Genomic DNA, 27,770 nt, shown 5'->3' on the forward strand with positions numbered 1-27,770 from the left:
TTTCTTTCTTTCTTTCTTTCTTTCTTTCTTTCTTTCTTTCTTTCTTTCTTTTTTTCTTTTCTTTCTCCAGAACAACTCATTTACTTAAGAAGAAGAGAAAAAGGTTTGATCCCTCTTTAAAAAGATATGTTTTAATGGCAGTTTGCCAGGCCACAATGCTTTCTTTTTATGCTTATGATGCCCCTATCTATTTATCTTCTCTTTCTCTTATTGCTACTCCCAGATGCCTCCCTTCTTTTTGGTGCTTTAATGCTTTTCGCCTTTCAAAATCTTTACTTCCTCTCTCTTTACTCATTCAGGTTAGGAGAGTTTGTTTTTGGGCCTGAGAGCTTTGATTGAACATCTTACATCCTCTTCATCAAAATAGCACTTCTTCCATGTCTGGTGGCATCTAAGATGATACGCTCATGATGAGATCTCTTTACCACTGCACCTGTTAGTATATTCCATGTCAAAAAGTTGAAACAACCAGAAAGTAAGTAACTTAGTCCTTTGGTTTCTTCTTTGATGCTTCAAGCCCTTGAAGCCACATAGGGGCTGGCAGTTATCACAGTGTCTCATTAACAGAGTCCTCTCAGATACAATCTACAGTCAAGAAAGACATTTGAGGGCGCCTGGGTGGCTCAGTTGGTTAAGCGACTGCCTTCGGCTCAGGTCATGATCCTGGAGTCCCGGGATCGAGTCCCGCATCGGGCTCCCTGCTCGGCAGGGAGTCTGCTTCTCCCTCTGACCCTCCTCCCTCTCATGCTCTCTGTCTCTCATTCTCTCTGTCTCAAATAAATAAATAAAATCTTACAAAAAAAAAAAAAAGAAAGACATTTGATGTGGAGAGGGGGAGAATGAACAGGGTGAAATTTGTTCTGTAAAGGGAGCAAAAAACTTGAAGATGGGTATAGACAGAGGGTAAATCTGTGAAAGAAAGAGTCCTGGTTCAAAAAAATGACAGACCCAAACTCAGGCAGTAAGAGTGAAACCCCGAACTTTTTTTTTTTTTAATTTTTTATTTAAATTCAATTTTGTTAACATACAGTGCGTTATTAGTTTCAGGGGTAGAGTTAGTGATTCATTAGTTGAATATAACACCCAGGGCTCATTAAATCACCTGCCCTCCTTAATGCCCATTACCCAGTTAAACCCAACCCCACCTGCTTCCCCTCCAGCAACCCTCAGTTTGTTTCCTATGATTAAGAGACTCTTATGGTTTGTCTCCCTCTCTATTTTTATCTTATTTTATTTTTCCTTCCTGAAGACACCAAACTTTTAAAAAAGAAAAACACAACATGAATAATAACTGATTTTTGTATGAAGAACCTGAGCTTGTACTCAAAGTATGCAAGCAGGGTGGAATACATTTTACACAGCAAGCATGCAGAACCCGTTTGTGTCTAACATTAGCAAGCAAGATCAAAGGGCCATGACTCCCTTTGGCTGCAAATAAATGATTAACTGAAATTGGGTTGGTTGTTCTACCTAAAGGTACAGGAAAAGTTAAGGGCGTTGAAAATCACAGAATTACAGAATATGTTTTAAGTTAAACAATGCATATAAACTTTTTACAAAGGAGAACTAAACTATTTCTCCTTTCTCTCTCTTGCATGTTCTTAGCTTCTAACAACTGGTTGTTCTTAAAGCCTAAATACCTCCCTTCATGATAAACTTACAACGTTTAGCAGAAATGCTGGTAACTTTCCTTTAACTCCTTTTAAAAATATGTGGATTTCAAAGATGCCCAATCTTTTTTTTTTTTTTTTCCTATCAGAAAAACTTACGGGATCTATGAAAAAATAAATATGATCAGAAAAGGTCTTCTGTGAAGCATTGCATAGCATAGCAACAAAGTCCAATAATGCATTGCAGTTTCTCAACATTAAATGTTTGTCACATGTAGAAATATATTTAAATTTTGTAAATCAAGTGAATGATTTTATAGTCAATGATTTTAGTTTATATAGTAGTGCAACACTGCTGCTATATCTTCATTACATAACAATTTTTTTTTAAAGATTTTATTTATTTATTTGAGACAGAGAGAATGAGAGAGCACATGAGAGGGGGGAGGGTCAGAGGGAGAAGCAGACTCCCCGCCGAGCAGGGAGCCCGATGCGGGACTCGATCCCGGGACTCCAGGATCATGACCTGAGCCGAAGGCAGTCGCTCAACCAACTGAGCCACCCAGGCGCCCTACATAACAATATTTTATATTATTATGTTTTATATTATCGTCTTAATGTCATTGAAATGGATTAATAGTTTTCAAAAACGTAAAAATAGAAAAAGTTATTTTTGTTCCAAGAATTTACAAAGAACTTTGTTTCTTATTTTGTATGTACAAAGAAAAGGAGAAAGATAGGATAAAGATAAAAGGAAAAGAGAAGGGAAGTTAATACTTTAAAGACTATCAGCCAAACAGGCTTTTCAAAAAGCTTTCTGTTCTCTTCGGTCACTAAAGAGGAAATATATATTTTATATCTTCCATTGTCTTCAGTTTTGTTAGACTTGGTATACCAGTTACAACAGACATCACTCTGCATGCCCTCTTTCATTCAGCATTTTCCATATGGTCTTTTAATATTTCTTGGTTTTTAACCATATTAACAGAGCAGTGACTGAGATAGATAAGGCTGTCTTTAAGTAAAGTTGTGAGGTAATTTATTATTAATAGAAGAGGTCCTTTTTAAGAGAGTACTTCTCACCCCACTCAGTGAGGTTAGATATTCTAGTTGTCTAACAAAAACCTGTGCATGGCTCTGTGTGTGTGTGTGTGTTGTGTGTACTTCATGGATTTATTACTTGGGAATCTGTAAACAAAGGTGTGTGTGTGTGTGTGTGTGTGTGTGTGGCAAAAGTATAAGGAAGAGACCAGAAAGAGCAATGAAGAAATGTAGTTAAGATTAGCCCTCAAACATGAATGCCCTGAATAAGTTTTTTCCATCTCTTCTTTCACCATATTATTGTCTTCTAACTATTCTTAGTTGCTAAAGGAAAAGGTGTTCTACCCTATTTTTGAATTGAATCAATGAAAAAAAAAGTTTTATAGTATCCTTTAAGGGAAAGAATTCAAATGAAGTATACTTTCCACCTAAGCCCAGAGAACCATGAGGGTGTTTTCTTTTTCTTTAAACAACAGTGAATCATTTTCACTAGGAAAAGGGAACTTTTAAAAGGTCACAGAATATATTCAAGATTAGAAATGATTTCTCTCTAGACACTAAATAGAAAATGAGGTAGAGAAGGAGGAAAAGCATTCCCCAGCCATTCCGGATAATAACTAACTTCGTTTAAGTTCTCTTTGTCCTTACATTTGAATCTGGATATATCAGAATTGGTCACCACTACAATTTACATTAACATGAAAAGTATAATACAGGGTTATTTTTTTTTTCAGAGAAAATTACTGTCTAGACATGTCTTGTGCTTTAGCTATCCCTACCTTTTAAGTGAAGACACCAAACTTTATTAAATAAAATTCCTTTAAAAATAAACGCACTCAGATGCTCTCCAGATGTCTCCATTCCTCAGCATGATAAACACCCATCAAAGTTTTACGGTTACATTTCCAGTTTCAAATATTCTGTTCTGCTGTCACCGTAAATGCATGCATACTTGACAGACTATGTCCCAAGTTTTTATTTGGAAGATATGATCATTGAACTCGTATGTTGCCAAACAGAATTTTCTTGGTTCTTACTGTTTGAAAGGGACAATTGAACTGTCCTTTGTGAATACCGTCTGTGTGCCAGAGTGATTGATGTCCTATGCTCATTATCTGCTTAATGTTGAAAGGTACAATTATTTCCATTTTACGGATTATGAAGTGGAGAGACACAGAGGTTAAAAAGTATATTCAAGATTATACAGCTAGGAAGTCATGGTGCTAGGGTTCAAACTTGAACATGTGAATACTAAACCTCTGGGTTTCCCCCCTATTCTCTATTATACTCTGCCTCGCTATTCAGTACTTTCTGGTCTGACAAACTAAAATGTAAGACATCAACATAACTGAGAAGTTTCCTAAAAATTAAATGTGTGAATACTGTGCTAAGGAACCTAGGACTTAGGTTCTCAATACTAAAAGAGAAGAAGAATCACGATGCAATTTGTCTTAAGTTTGATAAACTTGTTTCCAGCATGTTATGTTTTTCAGCCTGTTACACGTGTGTGTGTGTATATGTGTGTGTGGTGTGAGTGTGTGTTCTAATTATCTATTTACTAGTATAGTATGTGTTTATTTGTCTTGCTGTTTCCTGATCAATGTGATAAGATATTAGTTTTGTTCCATTAGTGAAGATTCTAGGAGTTTTGTGCCTGGACCTGGGAGCAATTGGCTTTGAGGGAATCTAATAAAGCTTTTCCACGTAAAACCTTCAGAGGCATAGAATGATCTAATAACGAACAAAAATTCACACGGAAACATTAGTTTAACAATTAAAATGACCCCTTGCTAAATCTCTCTCTGTTGTATTATTCTTGTATACAAGAATACAATATGGGATTTGATACAATGCCTTTAGAATTTTTCCCATAGATTTAGTTCCACCACAAACTGCTCTAAAATAGAATGAAACAATTTCTCCAATATGTTATATAAATATTAATGTCTTTCAGAGTTTGAATTGTATTGATATGTATTCAAGATGATGTATATGTTCAGCAATAGGAAGGGCACAATGTATTTCACCTTTCTTTACAAATGAATGACAATAAATTATGATAGCGTCAAGTCACAAAATTACTTCTGAGTTCATAAAAGTAGTTAAAATGTACCAGCTGAGTAGAAATGTTGAAATCACTGTATAAATCCAAGCAAAGTAGAAATTTCAAAGCCATGTAGAATGGAGATCCCATATCTTCAATATTGAAGAGTTAGAAAACAATTTAAAATGTGCATATTTTTTCATACCCTTTAAGAGTAAATGACTTTAGGTAAGAGGAGACTGAAGATTGATAAGTGAATTACTAGTGCAGCAACTTCTTCCTAGAAACATCACCAAAGACAAGGGAAGCAAGGGCAAAAATGAACTATTGGGACTTCATCAAGATAAAAAGCTTTTGCACAGCAAAAGAAACAGTCTACAAAACCAAAAGACAACCGACAGAATGGGAGAAGATATTTGCAAATGACGTATCAGGTAAAGGGCTAGTATCCAAAATCTATAAAGAACTTCTTAAACTCAACACCCAAAGAACAAATGATCCAATCAAGAAATGGGCAGAAGACATGAACAGACATTTGTCCAAAGAAGACATCCAAATGGCCAACAGACACATGAAAAAGTGCTCAACATCGCTCGGCATCGGGGAAATCCAAATCAAAACCTCAATGAGATACCACTTCACACCAGTCAGAATGGCTAAAATTAACAAGTCAGGAAACAACAGATGTTGGCGGGAATGCGGAGAAAGGGGAAATCTCCTACACTGTTGGTGGGAATGCAAGCTGGTGCAGCCATTCTGGAAAACAGTATGGAGGTTCCTCAAAAAGTTGAAAATAGAGCTACCATATGATCCAGCAATTGCACTACTGGGTATTTACTCCAAAGATACAAATGTAGCGATCCAAAGGGGTACGTGCACCCTGATGTTTATAGCAGCAATGTCCACATAGCCAAACTGTGGAAAGAGCCAAGATGTCCATCGACAGATGAATGGATAAAGAAGATGTGGTATATATATATACAATGGAATATTATGCAGCCATCAAAAGGAATGAAATCTTGCCATTTGCAACGACATGGATGGAACCAGAGGGTGTTATGCTGAGCGAAATAAGTCAATCAGAGAAAGACATGTATCATATGACCTCACTGATAAGAGGAATTCTTAATCTCAGGAAACAAACTGAAGGTTGCTGGAGTGGTGGGGGTGGGAGGGATGGGGTGGCTGGGTGATAGACATTGGGGAGGGTATGTGCTATGGTGAGCACTGTGAATTGTGTAAAACTGTTGAATCACAGACCTGTACCTCTGAAACAAATGATACATTATATGTTAAAAAAAAAAAGAAGAAGAAGAAGATAGCAGGAAGGGAAGAATGAAGAGGGGGAAATCGGAGGGGGAGACGAACCATGAGAGACTATGGACTCTGAAAAACAAACTGAGGGTTCTAGAGGGGAGGGGGATGGGGGTATGGGTTAGCCTGGTGATGGGTATTAAAGAGGGCACGTACTGAATGGAGCACTGAGTGTTTTTCGCAAACAATGAATCATGGAACACTACATCATAAACTAATGAGGTAATGTATGGTGATTAACATAACATAATAATAAAAAAAAGAAAAAAAGATCATACTAGAATGTTAAATTTTAGCCAAGAAAGAATGTAGAAATGATGCTGGTTTTTGTTTGTACTATAATATTTTCAGTTCAGTAAATGGGCCCAGTGAGAAGGTACATTTTATTAATTCTTTCCAAATTCCCAACCAAAAATCTCACATAGTTTTAACATAGCTTTGATTTCCAGTCATTTATAGAAAAGCCTTTTAATCCCATCTTGTTAAAAAAAGAAATGTTTTTTGCCTTTAAAATGTGTTCTATAAATTTGTTTATGTCTGTCCTTCTACATACCAATTAATTTCTGTTCACTGATTAAAATCTTCTGGGGGCGGAGAGGTGGTTGTTCAATGTAATTGACCTATCAAGTGTAAATGCAACGGTTAAGTAGGGTAAACATTAGCAGGGATGGCCAGCAGAACCAAACACATTTCCTTATGATCCTCTGGCAGAAAGCTGATGTGATTTCTAGAGAACAGCGAGTTCAAATATGGCTACTCCTCTCTTGTACATTCTTCACCACTCCAGCCTCACTTAACTCTATCAATCCCCAGGGAGAACTCCTTTTTAAAATAGATTTTTGGAACTGCTATACTAATAAATACTGGTCTTTTAAATTAATATAATTCCTGCTGTCTTACTTAACAAACTCTCTGTTTTCAGAACCCATTTGTAGAAAGTCAGTGTGTTGTTGATTGGCTTCACTCGTAGTCTACTCAGGGTCCTCATTACAGGTTTTATTTAGGACTCACACCAATTAAAATCTTCCAATTTATTTCCTAGATGTTATACTCGAGTTACCAGCACAGTTTTCATATTAATTGACAGTAGAAATTCTTCTCCAGAATTCTACTCCCCAGGCTAAATATGTGAATCATCATGAATATGTCATGAGAATAAATCTGCAAATATTTAAATCAATTTCTCCTAACCAAGGGAAAAGGTGTACTTTACTTGTTTGTTGTTGTCAAGTATAAACATGTTCAAAGTGATTAGGTAATAAAGAGCTAAAGTGAGACAGACAACTATTATTTCATTATGTTATTCAAATGACTTATTTTAATCTCAAGGTCATAGCTCCATTTTTTTTCTATTCCAGTGTGGTCATTTGACAAACAAGAGAATGAACTAAATACTCTAATAGGCAACCATTTTTTTCCCCTATTCTCAACCCCTAAGAAGAATTAAATATCAAGTCAAAGCATTCACTCAAAATATTTGATATTAATTGTGTTGGTCAGTTGACAGTGAAGTATTTAGGGGAAATAGTAGTAAGTTTTTGATTCACAACATCATGTAGAATAGAAGTGACCAATTTAGCCACCCTTGCCCTGCTACCAGACAGCTGGAATTGAAATATCTATGCTGACTGAACCACAAACTAATTATAGGTTATATTACGACGGGAGAAAGCTATTGAGATACAAAAGTTGCCACGTTTCCTTAATATTAATATTGCAAAGAACGACTAACTTTTCTTCTAGTTCTCCTTCCTCCCTCCCTCCCTCCCTTCCTTTTGCTCACTTCATCCATCTCTCCCTCCTTTCTTTTTTCTTTTCTTTTTATCTTAGGTTTCTGTATTTGCAAGATACATGTTTTGTGTGTGGTGGTTAGTCCAGATGACATTTAAAAAAAAATCAATATGGCTTTTAAAATGTTTCCTCCCCAACTTTAGAAACTATGGAGAAAATACTGATACAGTATTTACAGTTTAATAGTGGGAAAGGCAGTCATTCCATTTCATACTGCTTTGCATGTCATAGTAGATACACTTGAAAATATATTATCTTCATCATATTATTTGTGCCCAACTTCCAAAAACTCAGTATCTTAAAAATACCAAGGTGATGTAGAGCAAATGCATGGTGTGGTATTAATAAAGAGAATATTGGTTTGAGAGTCCAAAGAATTGTTTCCTTAAGTCAGTTCTGCCATTAACACTAAAAATTATCTGGTCCTCAACCTCTTTGGTTGTATGATGAGTTACCAGCAATAAATAATCTTTAAGGTTATTTTGCATTCAAATGTACAGTCTCTAAATCACTAGACATTTCTTATAAAAGCATAAGAACAGATATATTTCACTGAGCCACAGGCTTCTTCTCTGCCAACCTCAACCTTTCAGAGCCCAGCCAGGAACCCATGGGAAACACAAAGGTTCTGAGCAGCCCAAATAAATGCTGATCTCCATGAACTAAACCTTCTTTCTAAGGAAACTCCTTGGGGTCCTCATTCAGAGACTGTTTGCTCTTTTTTAAAAAGAATCTCTTTTTAAGTTGGATCATCTTGTTTTCAAAGGCCTGGCACTTTAGTGGCAAATTGGAAAAGGACTACAAGGCAGTCACAAAATGGAACAACGTCTGGGAAAGTGCTTTGCAGGCTCTGAAGTCCTGTTCACGTGTGAGCTGTTCCCATTAACAAGAGTGACAGCTGACAGGAACTCGGAGAAAAAAGATCAATCATTTCAAACAAAACACAGCAATTGCAAATCCTGTTGGGGTGGGGCTGTTTAGTATTCTGGCAAATTGGTCTAGTCACTTCAGTGGTTCCCGAGCTCCTCCCTGAGTCACAGCATAATATATGCTTATAAAAATAAGCTCTGAGTTATCACAGAAAAGTTCATTTATATTCTGAATGATATTTGGTTTAAGATATGATGTACTTGGAAAGCACATGTTTGAGCACTATATAAATGTTAGTTATATTATAATTAGATTTGAAGTCAGGAGACTAGGCAATGCGGTACAAACGTTTTCCTTCTAAGAGAATTAAAAATTAAAAATATACATGGTACATAAGGGGTTAGATTTCAATTATGTAGAAAATTATATCTAAATAATCCTGAATACAGGAACTATTACTCTAATTTTTAAATGCAGTTAATTTTTTTATTATCCACAATGGAAGTAATTAAGATAAAATAATAATTCATTTTGTTTCACATTGAAACAAAATGATTCTATGCTTGGTTCAGAACTGTCTGCGACATGTTTTTAAACTCATGAGGTCATTAGGATAGTACTATTGGAGACATATAAAACATGGTATATGCTAATATTCAAAACATATTACACATTGAGGCAAAGTAATAAAAATTTTTAATAATTCTTAAATGTAAAGCAAACTTGAGGTCCATCTAAAAACACTTATCAATGGATACAGAGATTAAACCAAAACCAAAGTTTCTTCATTGTCACGTTACTAAAATATTCATTGGAAACTCCCAACAGCAAATTAAGCTATAAAATGGAAATAAGAAATCTGATATATTTTATAAGCTTTTGTCAGTCCAGATTCAAAAGTAATATGGCTTCAGGGTCCCTGGATGCTTCAGGTGGTTAAGTGTCTGACTCTTGATTTCAGCTCGGGTCTCCATCTTGGGGTTGTGAGTTTGAGCCCCGCATTGGGCTCCACACTGGGCGTGGGGCCTGCTTAAAAAAAAAAAAAAAAAAAGTAATATGGCTTCAAATCCCAGCTGAAAATTAACTGTATGCTTTTCTCATATTGGGAAATGTGAATCCTAGAATATTTAAGCCTTGTTCTATATCCTCTTACACGTGAGTAAACTAAGGCCCAAGAAAGCAAGGTCACAATGATTTAGAGGTAAAGATGAAACAAGAACTCACATCTCTTTATTCTGGTATTCTCTTAACTAGGAATTACAGAACTGATTTTTGATACTGAGATTTTAATAAAGGTATCTTATAATCTGTTACATAACATCAGTGGCAGACATTTTAAGAGTTAAGAGCTTGGTGGACATGACAGTCCATGATCCTGGGCGTTTGAAGCTATAGTTTTGGAAATCGTTTCCCAGAGTCGGGGCATTTAAGAACACACAAAAGCAACTGAATGGTGAATGGGAGAAAGGCCAGGCAGATGCAGGTTATTGGGATGGATTGACTTCCCGGCAGACCAGAGCACAGATTACTCAATTACCCTTTGTACAGCAGGGAAACTAAGACAAGAACACCAGAGCCTGAACTCCTGGTTACCAGCAACTTTCAAAAGAGATATTTGAAAGATATATAAGTAATATTTTCCACTCTCCCTGTATAGGAAGGACATTGTGTATCAAGTCAAAGGTGAAATTCACTAGTAACCAAAGGTAGTGGCAATAGTCTTTGGCAGCTGTCTTTGGTTACACTCTCCCTTGAATTGGAATGTTTAAACAATAATAGCACAGCAGCTTTGTACTTTATATATCAGAGCTTTGGAAACACTTCCAGAGTCCCTAATAAATTCAGAAACTGCTCTAAAAAAGAAAAATTAATGGTTACTGAAAAGCACACTATTGTAGGTATTTTTCTTTTATATTTCATCTTGTGCTTTCTTTCTAATTGGTAGCAAAGCCTAAAAAGTAAGAAAAAAACAGCAATATTTCTTGAGGACTATTTAGCATCTAGCTTTCGGCTTTTCTCTTTCTGTAGTTTGTAGCATTTACTGAGAAGGGCTTGCTTGTTTGAAACCCAAAATGCATGTTACATTAACAATTTGTGTTTAGAAACCCAGGCACCTCACACCACCAGTTAATATTTGCTTTGGACTGTTATTCTTATTTAGTCTCAAGCTTTTCCAAAGAGCTAACACAAAAAGACGGCTTTCGTATCTGCCTACTGAGTGGGTGCTTTCACACATAGTGTGTGACGTGCTTCTGCGGAGACGAATTATTGGCTAGCTGTTCTTCCCGCGAGCAATGTACTATCTTGGGAAATGGGAACTTTGTGGTTGCACAGTGCAACAAAGTTACTGAAGCCCATGTTGTTTTCACTTTGGCAATGTCTCCTCTTTACCATGCTTCTTCTTCATTCCCCTCTGCTCTATTTTATTATGATTACATGATCTAAACATTTTAACCTTCTAAAAGGGTTACCTTTCCCAAGTCCCTTTGCTGACTGGTTATCTTCCACACCACTGCTAAAAATTTCCAATAGCAAAGATCTGACCACTTCACTGCCATCTTTAAATTAAACCAAAAAAAACCCAAAAAACAAAAAACCCATTTATTGCCTCTGTATTCCTTATAGGATACAGTCCAAAGTCTTTAAGCTCCTATTTAAGGGCTTTTAAAATCTCATCTGCACAGCTCCCTTCCCAGCTAGATTTCCTTCACTGTCTCTCACATGTCCTAAACCTCAGCCACACACTGGCCAGACAAGATCACGCCTTTCACTCCCAATCTTTCTTCTGCAGAAGTTTCCTTCATTCTACTTTTCACCTGAAGAAATCCTCCTCTGTGAAGATCAATATGAATGTCCTTTCTGGGTAAAGCCTTCTTCAGTCTATTCAACAATCTCTCCTCTGCTTCTATGTTTAGCACATAATCTCTTTTATTCCACTAAATAAAAGCCAAAGAAATATAATAGCTATCTTTTTTTGAGCTTTATTGGGGTATTATTGACAGATAAAAATTGTATGTATATATAAGGTGTACAATGTTCAATCTAACTAACATGTCATCACCTCACATAGTTACTCTTTGTGTATAGGCCGTGAGAAACTTGAGATCTGTTCTCTTAGCAAATTTCAAGTATGCAATACACAATTATTAATTATAGTTACCATACTATGCATTAAGCTTCAAAAGTTATTCATCTTATAACTGGAAGTTAATACCCTTTGACCCCTATCCCCGCTTCCCCCACCCAAAGCCCTAGCAACCGCCATTTTACTCTCTGTTTCTATAAGTTTGACTTTTTTTGCTTTTGTTTTTTTAGATTCCACAACCAAGTGACATCACGCATTACTTTCCTTTCTGTGCTGACTTATTTCACTTAGCATAAGATGCATCCATGTTGTCACAAATGGCAGGATTTCCTTCCTTTTAAAGTCTGAATCACATTCTATTGTGTGTGTGTGTGTGTGTATACACATATACATTTTCTTTATCCATTAATTTATTGGTGGACACTTAGATTGTTTGCATATTTTGGCTACTGTGAATAATGCTGCAATGACCATGAGAGTGCAAATATCTCTTTGATATAATGATTTTATTTCCTTTGGATATATAACCAAAAGTGGGATTTCTGGATCATATGACAATTCTAATTTTCATTTTTTGAGCACCTCTACAGTGTTTTCCATGATGGCTGTACCAATTCACATTCCCACCAACAGTGTATGAGGATTTCATTTTCTTCACAGCCTCACCGATCTTTATATTTGACTTTTTAGTAATAGCCCTTCTAACAAGTGTGAGGTGATATCTCATGGTTTGGATTTGTATTTCCCTAATGATTAGTGATGTTGAGCATCTTTTCATAATAGCTAGTATTTATTGAGCTTAGTGTATGAAAAACACTCTTTTAAGCAATGACACATTATTAATTTATTTAATACTCATAGTAACCCTATGAGCTTGATACTATTATTGCCTGCCATCTAATAGTTGGGAAACATGAGCACGTATAGGTTAAGTAACTCTTTGGAAGTCACCTACCTTCCTGGTAACAGGGCTTGCATTATAGCCATGCAGCTCTAGTCCAGAGACCATGCCTTGACCATTATGTTATGCTACTTGTTTTGTTTCATTTACCTGTTCTAGATTTTAATGTTTGTGGAATAGATAACTTATATATGCTTGTATGCCTAGTAGAAATATAGTATCTGGCATATTGTAGCTAATCAATAGCTTTATGTCCAATGTATTTGAATTAATATGAAATGGAATCTTTTGGATTAAGAAAAATTTTATTTTCAAAAGTTTATAGAAACAGGGAATTTTGTAAGGAACAATTAAAGAAAAAATTCAGAAATGTTTTACAAAGGTCAGTAATTAAATACTTATTTTATATTAATGAGATGCACCCTATGGCTCTTAATGTTTAGCATATACTTTTTTTTTTTTTTTACAGTATCCCATTTATATCAACAGTGTTGAATAAATGTTTAGCCCATATTTACTATAGTCTGTTCTTCAGGCACGTAAATTTTCCATTGTCAATAGATTGCACTGGCTTTCCCATATACATCCTCATAAATTGTTTTATAGCTACAAACGTTGTAGAATGAATAGCACACTTCCATAATGATAACTTTCTGAAGTACATGTGTTTCAGTTATTTTCATTAACCCATATGTGTTTACCTTGGGTGACTGTTAGGTAAGATGTTGTATTGGAGATTTCCTTTGTAGAGTAGCTTCCAGTTTTTATTAAAATTAGAAGAATTGGTGGGTTTCTTTCTTTCTTTTAAGATTTATTTATTTGAGAGAGAGAAAAAGAAAGTGGTAGGGGAGGGGCAGAGAGAGAGGGAGAGAGGGTCTTAAGCACACTCTGCGTTCGGCGTGGAGCCCAATGTGGGGCTCGATCTCATGACCATGAAATCATGACCTGAGCCAAAACCGAGTCTGATGCTTAACCGATTGACCGTGCAGGCACCCCAGAATCAGTGGATTTCTGAATAACAAACTGTAAAGCCATACTGATTCTACCTAGAAGGAATTTAATATATACTGACTGATTGAACATGTACCATTGATCATATTTGTATGTTGAGGCTGCTGACAATTCAGAAATGATAAAAAAGAAAACTTTTGAGGTTGATTCCAGAGATGTTCTGTATCATCTGTTCAGTGTACACAGGCAGAATTGTGGCTAAAGAACACACGCTTAGAGCATATTCTTATAGGACTCTGCAGAGGGAGCTAACTTGGAAATTACTGTTGCATTTTAAAACAGTGACACAGTCTAAACATTTCAGTCTTTCTTATTTGCCTTATTTGTTTGTTTTCTAATTAATTACTTCTGAATTGGGCAAGCTTTAGGAGTACTTTCAGTTATAGAACTCAAATGAGATTCATAAACAAAAGACATAGACTCTGAAGCCTTGCTGAGACTCTTACAGCTCATTTCTGTAACCTGGCAATCTTTTAATGTATAGGAACAATAAACCTTTTTTAACCTTAATGACATTATGGTCTTTCAAAGCTGTTAAAAAGGGCAGAGCCAAAGAGGTAATACAATATTCAGTTTAGGGGAATTTTGAGTGTCTTTATCTCCCTGAGCAGTAACCATGCACAAATGATCAAAGACATTGTCTCTTCTAAATGGAAAGATGAACCGAATGTATTAGCACCTCAGTGGGATTGGGAATTTGTGGGAAACATAATCATAAAACAGCAGTTGCTGGGCTGTAGCACAGCCACCCGACACTGTTCAGCAGGGATCTTGGTGTTGTCAGCACCTGCTGATACCTGCCTGGGGATTCAGCTGCCTAGACTGACAGCGCCTTTGCTGGTGGATGCAAAGCTTTGCCCTTGATGTTTATGTCCTTCCCTCTGCCATAAGCAAGGGAATTTAGGTAAGATTGTCTAAATATAGAATGCATTCCATAGGCCAAAGAAACTATGTGCATCAATTTTTTTTAAGAGTACATTTTATCTGTTTTAGGTTTATAGAACAGAAAGTAGAGTTCCCACATACTCCTTCAACTCTCTCCAGCCCCCAATTTCCCCATTATTAACAGTTATTAACATCTTGCATTAATGCGGTACGTTGTTACACTTGATGAGTCAATATTGATACGTTATTATTAAGTAAAGTCTATAATTTACATTAGAATTCCCTTTTTGTGCTATACATTTTACGGATTTTGTCAAATGTATAATAACTTGCATTCGACATTATCAGAGAATTTTACTGCCCAGGAAATGCCCTGTGCTCCATCCACCTACCTACCCCTACCCCCTGGCAACCACTGATCTTTTTACTGTCTTCATAGTTTGTCTTTTCTATCATGTCATATAGCTGGAATCATGCAGAATGTAGCCTTTTCAGATTGGCTTCTTTCACTTAGCCATATGCATTTAAGATTCCTCCATGTCTTTTCATGGCTTGATAGCTCATTTCTTCATTTCTGTCTATTGCTGAATAATATAATTAGAGGGGGAGACGAACCATGAGAGACTATGGACTCCAGGAAACAAACTGAGGGTTCTAGAGGGGAGCGGGGTGGGGGGATGGGTTAGCCTGGTGATGGGTATTAAGGAGGGCACGTACTGAATGGAGCACTGGGTGTTATACACAAACAATGAATCATGGAACACTATATCAAAAACTAATGAGTTAATGTATGGTGATTAACATAACAAAATAAAATTTAAAAAATAAATAAATAAAAATAAAAATATAATACAAGAAAACAAGAAAAAATAACATTCCATTGTGTGGCTCTCTACCATAGTTGGTTTATCTGTTCACCTGCAGAAGAACAGCTGGGTTATTTCCAGAATGAGTAAGTATGAATAAAGCTGCTATGAACATTCATGTGCAGGTTTTTTGTGAACTTAAATTTTCAACTCACCTAAAAGTTGTAATTCTGAAAAGTTTTTTTTTTTTTGATCGAAAGACAGTTTTGGGTTTTTTTTTTTAAGATTTTATTTATTATTTGACAGAGAGAGAGACAGCGAGAGAGGGAACACAAGCAGGGGGAGAGGGAGAGGGAGAAGCAGGCTTCCCGCTAAGCAGGGAGCCCGATGCGGGGCTCGATCCCTGGACCCTGGGATCATGACCTGAGCCAAACGCAGATGCCCAACGACTAAGCCACCCAGGCGCCCCAGAAAGACAGGTTTTTAAGTTAGAAACACTTGATATGAATCCCAACCTTTTCATTTTGTTCGTTCAATAAATTTTTCTTGGTAGTCTATTATCTCTACTGCGCTGGGTACATAAATAAAGTGCTACTGTGCCTGTCAACTGAATGCCTCGTCTACATTAAAGGACCTTAATATACCTCTGATTCCTTATCTGAAAGATGTCTACCACTTCAGTTATTTGCAGTTTCCTATGTTATTTTGAGAATTAGGTGAGCTCTTATGGACAGGACTCAGTTTATTTCTGGCAACAAATGGTTAACGGCTACATGACATCACATTGAGAGAGATGATCAAATATATTCATTTGTTTTCTTTCTAGTCCCTCCAATCTATAGATTTTTAAATATTTAAGTCTAAATATAGAACACATTTTAATACTTTTCAAATAATTTTCCCAAATTAGCCACAGTATAAAATGAAATAAAAACATGTAATCATTTTCTGTGTATCTATAGTGATGAGAATTGAACATGAATTGAGAATTAATTTTGAACTCTGGCTCCACTACATACTGGCTTGGTCATGTTCGTTTACTGTCTTGGCTTTGCAGGGTGAACAGTATCTTATCAGTAAAATGAGGCATCATAACATTTCTTCATGATGCAGGTTTATTTGCTTATCATACAGAACTTTTGTGAGACTCAAATGCAAAAATGCACAGTATATATAAAAGAATATTGCAAACCACAGAGCACTATTAAAATGGGGCACCTGGGTGGCTCAGTCGTTAAGCATCTGACTCCTCGTTTCAGCTCCGGTCATGATCTCATGGGTCAGGGGATGGAGCCCTGTGTTGGGTTCCCCATTCAGCAGGAGTCTGCTGGAGATTCTCTCCCTCTGCCCCTCCCCTCACTGGCACAAGCGCACTTTCTCTAAAATAAATAAGTAAATCTTAAAAAAAAAAGTCCATTATTACTATATTTGCTCTAAATTATCTTTATTTTTAACTTAGCTAATCCCTTATTAAATCAAGTATGCTATTTTAAACTGCATCCATACTAAAATCCCAATTTTCTTGAATCCAGTGGTCTACTAATGTCAGAGGGTCAATATAGTTATGTTCTGCCTGATTTCTCCCACATGTTAGCCAGGATCTTTTGAGAAGCAGATGTCGAAATGGATTGAACATGTAAGGATTGTACTAGGGGAAACACCTAGATGAGAAAAAAATGAGGAAGGAACTGGTGGGCGGAAAAATCGTCAGAGTGCAACGTGAATCTGGCATCAGGGGAACGAGAGACAGAAGGAAGATTGGGTGGACACATTCTACACTGTTGTGTAGCCAGGGAAAAGAATTCCTTGAGCCATCGTCAGTCCTCAGAGGAGTCTCTTGTCTCCAAGAACCTTGCCTGTCTTTTGTAGCCCTACTCTGCTCAGTCTTGAGCTGTCAGCAGTACAGGGAAAATGTGGCCTCAGCAAAACTTGGTGACGGATCTCAGAGCACTCAGAGCATGGCAGTTGAGGTCGTTGGTAAGTTACACTTAACTGGGCGTCTGGGTGGCTCAGTCGGTTAAGCGACTGCCTTCGGCTCAGGTCATGATCCTGGAGTCCCGGGATCGAGTCCCGCATCGGGCTCCCTGCTCGGCGGGGAGTCTGCTTCTCCCTCTGACCCTCCCCCCTCTCATGTGCTCTCTCCCTCATTCTCTCTGTCTCAAATAAATAAAATAAAATCTTTAAAAAAAAAAAAAGTTACACTTAACTGTGGTTGGGGGTCTGTGAGGTACATTTTCGTGTCCATCACACTTCACGGTTTTCCCTTGACGAATAAAGAGGAAGCGCTTATTTAATTGATGCTTAAATGAAGAGGCAGGTGAGATGTGTTGCAAACTTAAACAACCATGGAAAACCAACTGAATGCAGGCGCTTTCTCAGTCTACGGAAGAGCCATTTTTCTGCTGTAAGAACTTGTTTTTCTGATCTAGGTTTTGTTTTGTTTTGTTTTGGGGGATTTATCTTGTCCATGATAGCTTGTCTTCCAGAAATTCTTCTGGGGGTCATTTAACCATTTCCTAAATTAGAGCATAAGTATGGCACATTTTTAAGTTACAGTTGGCCTCTGGTTCTTTAAGGAGAAGCATTCAGTGAGTTAAAATCTTTGCGCGTAAAGGGAAGTTTCAAAGCTGGAGGCAACTTCAGGTCCAGATTTTACAAGATATTTAAAGCATTCCTCCATCTGACACCCTTAGAAATGATAAAACTACCTGTCAATACAGCTTCCTATATTTTTCATCTCTACTCATTGCCTTCCTAAATTGTCTTGTTCTCTTTCCTGCTTTTTCTCCCACTCATCAATTAAGAATAATGACTGTCAGGGAAAATGGAATATATGAAAAGTTATTGTTAATATTAATAGAAGACAGTATTGTCTCTAAGTTTATGCATTCCAGGGTTATTCCATTGAGCTTCCACTGTGGGCAAGCTATAATGGGTATTGTTTTGCATGCTTACTTGGTCCTTGAGGTGACACAAGATCTATCAAAGCTGGAAGATGATTTCAGTTTCATATAACAGATATGCTGATGTTCTAAGCATATGCAACTATTTGTTTTATTTTAAAATTTTATCTTTCCTGTGGCTTTAATCTCTTTCAAAAATTATCTTGGACAAATGTTTCTATTTCTCCTTCCTTCTCAAAACTAGAAGACTAGATCTTCCAGTAAACTGAGTTTAATGCTTAAAGAAAGGGAAACATGCCATAAAGCCATCATTTTTTTTTTTTTTCTATGACCTTACCTTATATTACAGCCCCTCTGGGTGATGTCAATTAAAAGCATGAAATTTACACAAATCTAAACCTCAGAAATCAGCCAGCAATCTGTACCGAATCTGTGGGAAAGCCTATTAAATAGCTTTTTAACCTTATTACTTACCATGTTTGATTGTACAAATCTATTTCCTCAGGAGACATAGGCAATGCTAATTGGGATTTGTGTGAAGAAAAGAGCAAAAACCTATTTCAACTGACGCAAACATTTTTTGGTACCCAGTTAGACACTTGATGTGGAATACACCAGTAGCAACCATACTGGACAAGATCACTCAACCAAGAAGGAAAAATCAACTACTCTGCTTATTCAGTAGCCCTAATAATTTATTTGCTATCCCTGGTTAATTCAGTACCTCAATTATAAGATAAAATTCTCCAATGCTGTTGAATATTAATTGAAATGCTAAAGAAATGCAATTAACACTGCTGTTATTAACGGAAGCTATCTGTGAAAACAATGATGATCTTATTGACTAAAAGTCTTTCCGGTATATTTTTTCTAAAGCATTTGAGGAATATTAAAGCTATTAGGAATTTGTTGTTTGGGGGTTTGGAAGTGTTATCAAGGACAGCTTTTATTTTCTCAAATCAAGAGGTCTTTTTGTTGTCATGGCATTAAATTATTTGCAGAAAACAAATTTATTCTGTCACAATAATTATGAACTCTTTCTGAAGACAGACTCTAGTCTAAATTCCAAAAGTTTCCATTACTTCAGATGATGCAATTAAGGTCTTTTGTGAAGCGTAGTGCCTGTTTTCCTGTTGATAGTGTTTTTCTATTGATAGTGTTTTCATGAATACAGTACAGTTATTGTTCTTGTTAAAATAATTGAATTGTATTCACAGTTTCAATACAATTTATATGACAAAATGCACAGAAAAATGTAACTTTTCACCATTCAAATAGAACTGATAGTCTGAATTAGCTAAACCTGGAATTTCATGCTGAGAAAATGGTCAGAGCAATGGAGCATAGATGTATTCATTTTTTTTTTCCTCCGCATTATTTTAACCTGCAGGAGTGTTCAAATATTGGTTTCTTCCATCTACCTCTTTAGTTGAGCTAGTTCCCAAATGAAGTCCACAGACAATGCAGGAACTTGTAAGGGAAATTGAATTGAGGGAGGGGAGCAGAAGGAAAATAGTATTTACCATTTTTTTTTCATTGTATTGACTAATTGTATGAGTGGAGGACTCTCCTTATATAAGCATCTTAAAGACACAGCCTCGGGTCCTAGGTAATTAGAAGTATGAAAGTAAAGAACAGTCAGCTTTGTGAACTTCAACTAACATAAATTATTCGTTATACAAATGCTTTTAATTTTTATAATGAGTAAGCTATATGGTATAAAAATAAGTTTAAACATTCTTGTGTTTTGTCTCTATCACTATGAACGTCTATTTTAAAATAAAAGAGCATTGTTCTTTTCATGTATAAAATTAAAAATTACAGGTTCAATGTTGTCTCCCTGTCCCCTCCCCCTCCCACACATACAGAGCATGAAGTGTTCTTAAGTGTTTTTATTTAATTTTGTCCCCACGAAGGGACTAATGTTTTGGCATTTTGGCATAGACCCCATAGGCTCATCGAAAGCTCATCACTGGGGAATGATGACTTGGTAAAACAGAGGGTCCTTTGTGGGACAGATGTGTGGAAATCCCAGTCTTATCCTCAGAGGAAGAACATGAGAAGAATTGCCAAAGAAATTCTAAATCCTGGCGGCTTTAGTGACATTTCAAATGTACATCTAGATCTGTACACTGGTTTGCATGTATGTTATAGTCCATTAAAAAGTTTTTGAAGTAAAAATAGCATTTGGGGGGGCAGTTTTAAGATACTGATTTTTGAAACACTACAGCACCCCTCACTCCCACCTCACTAGATTCCCTAGAATTTCAAAGGATAGTATATGGTTTTCTGGAATGTTAAATGCAGAGAAAAGAATATGGGCTATAAGAATATGATCTTAGAGAGTTCCGTTCGATGTAGTGCAGTAGAGCTTTATTTTACCCATTATTATTGAACTCCTGTAATCTTCATGATGCTGCAACAAATTTCAAAATGAGAAAAAATATAGGCTTTTCCTTCAAATAGGTTGCAGCATAGTGGAGGAATTAAGCTGGTAATTTCTCCTTTTTTCAAAAAGAAATTAAGTTTTTAAATGCATGAATAAATATATATATATGTTTAGAACTTAAACCATGAGAACGGTTTTTTGTTTTGTTTTGTTTTTGCACATTGCTGATCACCCATCCTAGAACAGTGCTTGGCATAGAGAAGGTGCTCAATAGTCAATGAATGAATGATGATAAAAATTATAAACACTGAAATATATATAGAGAAAAAATAGTGTGATTGGATCCCACTTCTTTTCAGTGGGTCAAGTAGAGCAGTGTATGGATATACACTTTATTGCACCTGTATTAACAAGCATTTAAGTCCCTCCAGTTTTTTTAATATTCAAAATAATGCTATATTATCTTTGTATTATCTTTGTATATGTGCATTTGTACAAACACTTTTGTAGAATAGATACCCAGTAGTAGAATTACTGGATCAAAGGGTATTAGCATTTTTAATTTGACAGATACCATTGAATTGTGCTTCTACAAGTTCTAGTCAATTTAGAATGAACCTTAAATATTTTATTGTTTTAAAAATTTTATTTGTTTTTGCACACGCGTGCGAGAGAGCACACAGCGAGTGCATAAGCCGGGCGGGGCAGGGGGGGGTTGTGTGGAGGGAGAAGCAGGCTCCCCGCTCAGCTGGGAGCCTGATATGGGACTCACTCCCAGGACCCCAGGATCATGACCTGAGCCAAAGGCAGATGCTTAACTGACTGAGCCACTCAGGTGCCCTTAAATATTTTATTTTTTTATTTAAGGTTACTCTTGGCTATCTGATGAAAGCTTTAAATTCTCTTTCTATAAAAACAACGTTTTCATATCCCACAGTTTGGGGATTTTTAAGTAACTGTAGAGTTGTCATACATGCCCTAACGTTCATTCGTGGAGCCCAAGTTAAATTTTAACAAGCACAGTAAAATCTTTACTGATTTAAAATTCATAAGGTATTTCTCAGAAAACAAAAATAAAGGTTCACAACATAAATCACTTCTGTTGCTTTTAAATAATTTTTAAATAAATTTTTGCTTATAATTTAAAAGTGGCCCCCAGAGGAATTCAAATGTTAGTGCTGGTGATGAAAGTAAAGAGAAAGTAGAGAGATCTAACAGTTTCTTGCATTTTATTAGGGCAATCTTCTTTGCATTTATGAATTTGAGAAAACTGCCAGTCAGGACATGTTCCTTATGAAGATCGAAGATCTACTATGTAGAAATTACTGTAATAAAAAAGGAAGTTTGCCATATGAGAGAAAACCATGTGCCACTCAGTGCCTCTGCATGGTCCCTGGCTAGGACATGCTGGTGAAGTAGTTCTTATCTTCCTATTCATAGAAACCTTCATTCAGTGTTCAGGTCCAATGAAATTACCTGCAAGAAGCCTTTACCAATATCCTCAAGCTCATTGCAGGGATCCCTTTCTCTGCATTCCCACAGCACCTAGTTTACAGCAGCTCATGCTCCTGAAGGAATAGATCTCAGTATTTTATATATATTTTCCCCCCATAAAGAACATCTAACACTTTGCCTCCAGTAGGTGTTCAATATATACTTTGATGCGTGATCACATGTGTAAATAGGTGATCATTGAGATAGGCTTTAAAGGCTATGTATGGATTCAACCAAGGCCCAAGGAACAATGATAAAAATGAGGCAGAGCTGGGCAAAGCCGTAACTAATGGGGAAGAACTATGACTTCTCCAATCTCATAGATTATCCATGCTTCTAGTACAATGAACTGTCAAGCAGTGGTAAATTGAGAAGATAGTTTTCAGTACAGGAATGCAAATACTGATACTGTATTTTTAAAATTTTATTGTTTTTGTAGATCTCCTTTCTATGACATAATGTAGGTTTTATATTGACCTATAGTTTACTAAAAAGATAAATATTTCAAGCATTATAATATACCAAACTTGGAAGTAAAGAGCACATATGTTAAAACATATTCTTGGGTACTAGCAGTATTTTATAATTTTGTAAGATGGCCCTTTCCCCTCTAAATGTTATTCCACGGTGGCTTAACCATTTATCTAAAAGATATACTATAATCCATGTGTAGAATTGTAGGAACCACTAGAAGAAAGAGAAAGAAAGAATCACCATTGTTCTTATCTGTAGACATTACATAGTTATACCTACATCATGACATGTGATACTGGTGAAAGACCACCCAGAAAGCAAATTTTGAGTAAACATCTTCCTATTGCAGATTCAGCAAAAACCCACCTTGGTCCCCAAGTACCCATTTGTTGAAGGAAAATTGAAAAAGAGAGTAGGAAAACCCTTTTCTCTATTTCTCAAAATAACATATTCCATCAGATGTCTTTGCCTGTCTGCCATCCATTCTAAATTACTTGGGAATTACAAGCCCTGTATCCTTCTCTTTCAACCTCCCTCTGTGTCACTTCTTACTTGTTATATATCACATGACCTTGAATAAAATCTTAAATTCTTATTTAATGCCATAAAGAATGGGAGGAATTATGAAGTAAATTTGCCCCATTGAGTCATAAAATCACAGGTTTGAAAGACACTTTAAAGGTATCTATTTTACCCTCTATCAATAGATATTTTATCATATCAAATAAAATACATGTAATATGTATAGCTTAGAAGACATATTTGGTATGTATAATTTGTGCTTGATTGTGATACATGAATTAGATTTGCTAAATAGAATATTTTTTTGTGATTTCTGTGAAGAGATTGGATCTCAAATCCCCAGAGTCAGGAATCAATCTCCCTATCATAGCTGAATATAAGATAAGATGTTTCTGTGAGGAAAACGAAGTTGATAATAGCTAAGTGTTATTATGTGTCACTTCTTCCTCCATCCCTCTATTCATATTCAGTGATTATTTAGTCCTATACTAAGATTCTACTTTATAACAACAATCTCTTTAAAGGAAACCAATTTTATTGACTACAGAAAGCCAATAGTTGAAGATCTAAACTAGCGGTTTTCAAGTAGATGGGCGTTCGGTGGGCAATTTTGCCTTTCAGGGGACATTTGTCCTGACTAGAAATTTCTTGTTGCCATAGCCGGGGGCGGGGATGCTACTAGTATCAACCAGTGGGCAGAGGTGAGGATGCTCTTTGTTAAACATCCTACAATACACGGGACAGCCCCCCACGGTAAAGATTTATTCATCCCAAAATGTCATTAGTGATGAGGTTGAGAACACTGCTATAAACTGATGTTACAAAATATTTATATGTTTAATTAGAGTTCTATATGTCTTAATTCATTAGTAAAGCACATAGGGACACTAGCACGTTTACCTATCAAGATCAGTCAAATAAATATGGAAGTAATTTCTAAGGATAGCTTTCTCAATTCTACTTACTTCCTCCCCACCAGTTCATCTGCACAAATGAATTTCTCTAAAATTTCTGTAGAACTGTAATTTAGTTCTTATGTCCTAAGTTCTGTGCCAGTTGTGATTGTGAATAACGCTTCTATGGCACCTAACAGAGCTACAGAGCTCAAAACAAGGCTTTTAAGGATGATGATGCTATTGAAGTACCCATGCAATAAAAAATAATTAACCACGCTAAACTGCAGCATGTGAAAACAGACTCTTTAATTCTCCTCCTCTTTTCTATATTATTTACTGTTCTGCTTGAAATGTAGTGGCAGGTTTTGAATTTTAAGATACCTCCACTCAAATGTCTATATATCAGCAATGCAAAGAGAATGATTACCCTGAACTTGATAGTCCTTAAGAATTAGTTTATACAGAAAAAGTATATCTCACCAATATGGGCACAATTATTACATTTTTATTAGTTCAGTTAGAAATAAACTGTGTTCACCTAATTTCAAAATTACACCAGAGTCTGTTTCAGTGCCTCCTTAAATTATTTGCTGTACAAAATATGCATAACCATAGCTATGTTGTATTTATGATCGCTTGTCTGAGATTCTATATGTCAGAATTATTGGGCTAAGAGATTTTTCTTATGCTGTGCTTTTCCCATTTTGTTTTTTATTGAATTCTCCTATGTAACCTTTTTAGTTCTATTGTTCTTTATCTTTAGTTAATAACTCTTTATAAAAAACTTCTTAAATAATTACATACTGCTTCTCGAGTGTAACATGTTTTTGCATTTTATTTTATGTCAGGACATTTTGATAGCAACAGTAATGTTAATAATTCATAACAATACCTTACATTTATTGAACATATTTAATACAGAAGGTTTTTAGCCCAGTTTAAAATATCTTATGACATATACATATACACAAAGATATAACACATACCACACAGAAATGCACACACTTGTGCACATACTCATTCCTTCTATATTTTATATTTAGCTTCTTTGAGGAAGGACATCATAGGCATTCTCTATTTGCAGTAGTGTCCAATAATCTCTAGGCTACAAAACCATGAATAATTTAACCAACTAATATTGCAGGGAGAAAATTGCAGGGGAATTTTAGTGAGTTAAATTCAATTCAGACTTGGCAAATGAAAGATAAAATCTTTTGCTTCTATGACAAGTATAAAGAGAACCATTTGTGTTGACAGGTACTTTGGGTCTCACTGGCACTTCATCTCAAAGACTGAGACATCTATAGAAATCAGGATGCTAATTCATCACCAAGTCACAGTGGTTTTGTAGCCACTTTATCTCTCCGGGGTTAGGGAGAGCTCTACCACAGATTCAAGCCTTTAGTCTTTCTATCAGATGAACCTGGGAGTTGGTATACTCGTAGAATAGGGGAAAGTTGATGACTACAGCAAACTTGAAAATTAGTTCTGAAATCTGTGACTCCTAACGCAGTCCAACTGATTATCATCCTGTGTGCCCTAAGACTAGAGACCAGTACTTCTGTCCGTAACCCTTGGCCTTTTACCTACTACCCTCATGCTTGTCTTATTTCCCTTAGGTTTCTTTTGCTCTAAAGAGTCCTGTCCTGGCTAATTTGGGATGTCAAGCTGTCATTAAAAGACCCAACTCAAGAATTCTCAAATACTTTTCAAAACAACCCTTTGCTTTGTGGTCATCACAGCAAGAAAAAAAGGCATTTCACATTATCGTTCGCAAATCACAAAGCACAAATAATCCTTAATTTCTCCTGAAATTAATTATAAAGTTCGGTAGGGAGAAATATTCTCTTCTGTAGTTTCATCCATGAACTCTTACAAGAATGTTTGCTTTGTGTTTGTTTCTCTTCGAAAACGAGTGCCGTGCAAGCATAAGTCCACATTCTCTGCATATCAAAGGCAATCTAGGACAGCCTTTACTAGAGTATATGGTAGGAATAAGAATTCCCAAAGTTCCAATGGTACCAACTCCTCCCTGATTTTCAAAGATGCTAATTTAATAACCAAAATGGAAAAGACTTCAGAACATTCAGGTGAAAAATCCAATACGATGCCTGTTCCATGCCAGGCATTGCTCCTGGGGATACAAAGATAAGAATATATGGTCCCTTCTTTGTTGTAGTTGCACTTCATTATGCTAATAACACACGATGTCCTTGAAATTCCTATAGCTTTAAAATCTATTACAAAATTTGATATCTATATAGCACATTAAAGTTCTATAAGGAAGAAAAAAGAAAAATGGTCTGAAGAAATAGCAAAGAATTACATTTTTTGCAAAAAGAATTTTCTTGTTTTCCCTGTGTACCTGGCAAAGGATTCACCTCCTTGGTACCTAAGCTCTGTAAACTGTTTTCACTCCTTGACCAACCATGGGGCTACCGCCAGTTGTCAAAAGAAGGTGTGCTTTTACTAGTGATAGGAGATAATTAGAGGGGCATGTCCTGCCATAATTTAAGTTATAGATCCAGATCATCTTAGAGTCGTTACATATTCAAGTGACTTGCTACATACTGGTGAAAAAACAAAACATTAAATCACAAAATTGTTTTCTTGGTTTGGCATACCTGCGCTGGTGTAGTGCAAGAACAGATCTTAAAATACATGATAAAATTTCCACATTTAGCATACAAAGTATTATAGAAAACAAGTACTATACTGAGGAATAAAGTAATTTCTTAATTCTCATTAGTTTGCATATTTTAACAAGGCTGAAGAGACCATGTCTTTATTTATAGTCCTATGCAGTGGCAATGGTTTGAAGTTAAAAGGAATTAAAGTTATAGTATGGGAAACACTAAACAATTTTAAAAGCTATTGAGGTAATTTTTATTATAATACTGAACATATGATAAACAGTTTTGGAAAACTACTTGTCTCCAATAGCAAGTGAAAAACACATTCTCATGACTTATACTTTGTATTCTTTATTTTAACAATATTAAAAATGCTGGAAACTAGTTGTTCTGTGGCATATTTACATGAAGTTTGTGTTTCTTGTAATGATTTTGCTCCCCGGGGCAGAATTGCTTTAAAGGGAAGTAACTTCCTCAGTTGACAGAATTTTAAAATAGGAATTTTATTACCTTTTGGTTCTTTACCAAGGTTAATGATTTTTATCCCTATATGAAATCTTCCTATGAATTGTGATTGATGGGTAACAGTGAAAGATAGTGTCCACTGTCTTGTTTCCTCAGAAAGTCATAAAATGGTATTTGTGTTTCAAATGGCCTTAGCTTTGCACTTTAGCACCACCTGGTGGACAAAATATCTTTTTTCCCCGTCTACAATTTCAAATTAACTTAGCCTGTTCACACTATATCCAATGATGACATATCTTAATAGATATTTAATTGTAAACATATTTAATCTTAAAAACCAGTGGGAACAAAATAAGGTAAAAAAATCTGAGATGTTTCCTAAGTACTCTTGTCCAGTTAAATGCCTGAGTTTTTTAAACCTCATGAATATATACAGATTTGAATAGTATGTTGCATACATATGCAAAAGTTGTGGGGTTTTGACATTTTAATTTTTTTGTCACCTACATTTTTTTCTCAGGAAAGAATTAATTAAGACCAGGAAGTTTTCTGTAACTTAGTAGCAAATTATGGTTTAAGTTAGATCATATACCCAAAATTCAGGATAACCACTCGGTAAACACTTTACAAAGAATT

At 35.9% G+C, this 27,770-nt stretch overlaps 1 protein-coding gene across 5 annotated transcripts in view; it reads left to right on the forward strand.

Annotated features, from left to right (window-relative positions):
* ALCAM (activated leukocyte cell adhesion molecule) overlaps positions 1–27,770 on the forward strand; it is a 211,317-nt gene that overhangs the window by 127,142 nt on the left and 56,405 nt on the right. The gene's annotated exons all lie outside the window — the stretch shown is intronic.

This window comes from Neomonachus schauinslandi, chromosome 1 (genome assembly GCF_002201575.2).
Source record: "Neomonachus schauinslandi chromosome 1, ASM220157v2, whole genome shotgun sequence".
NCBI classification, from domain to species: Eukaryota; Metazoa; Chordata; class Mammalia; order Carnivora; family Phocidae; genus Neomonachus; species Neomonachus schauinslandi.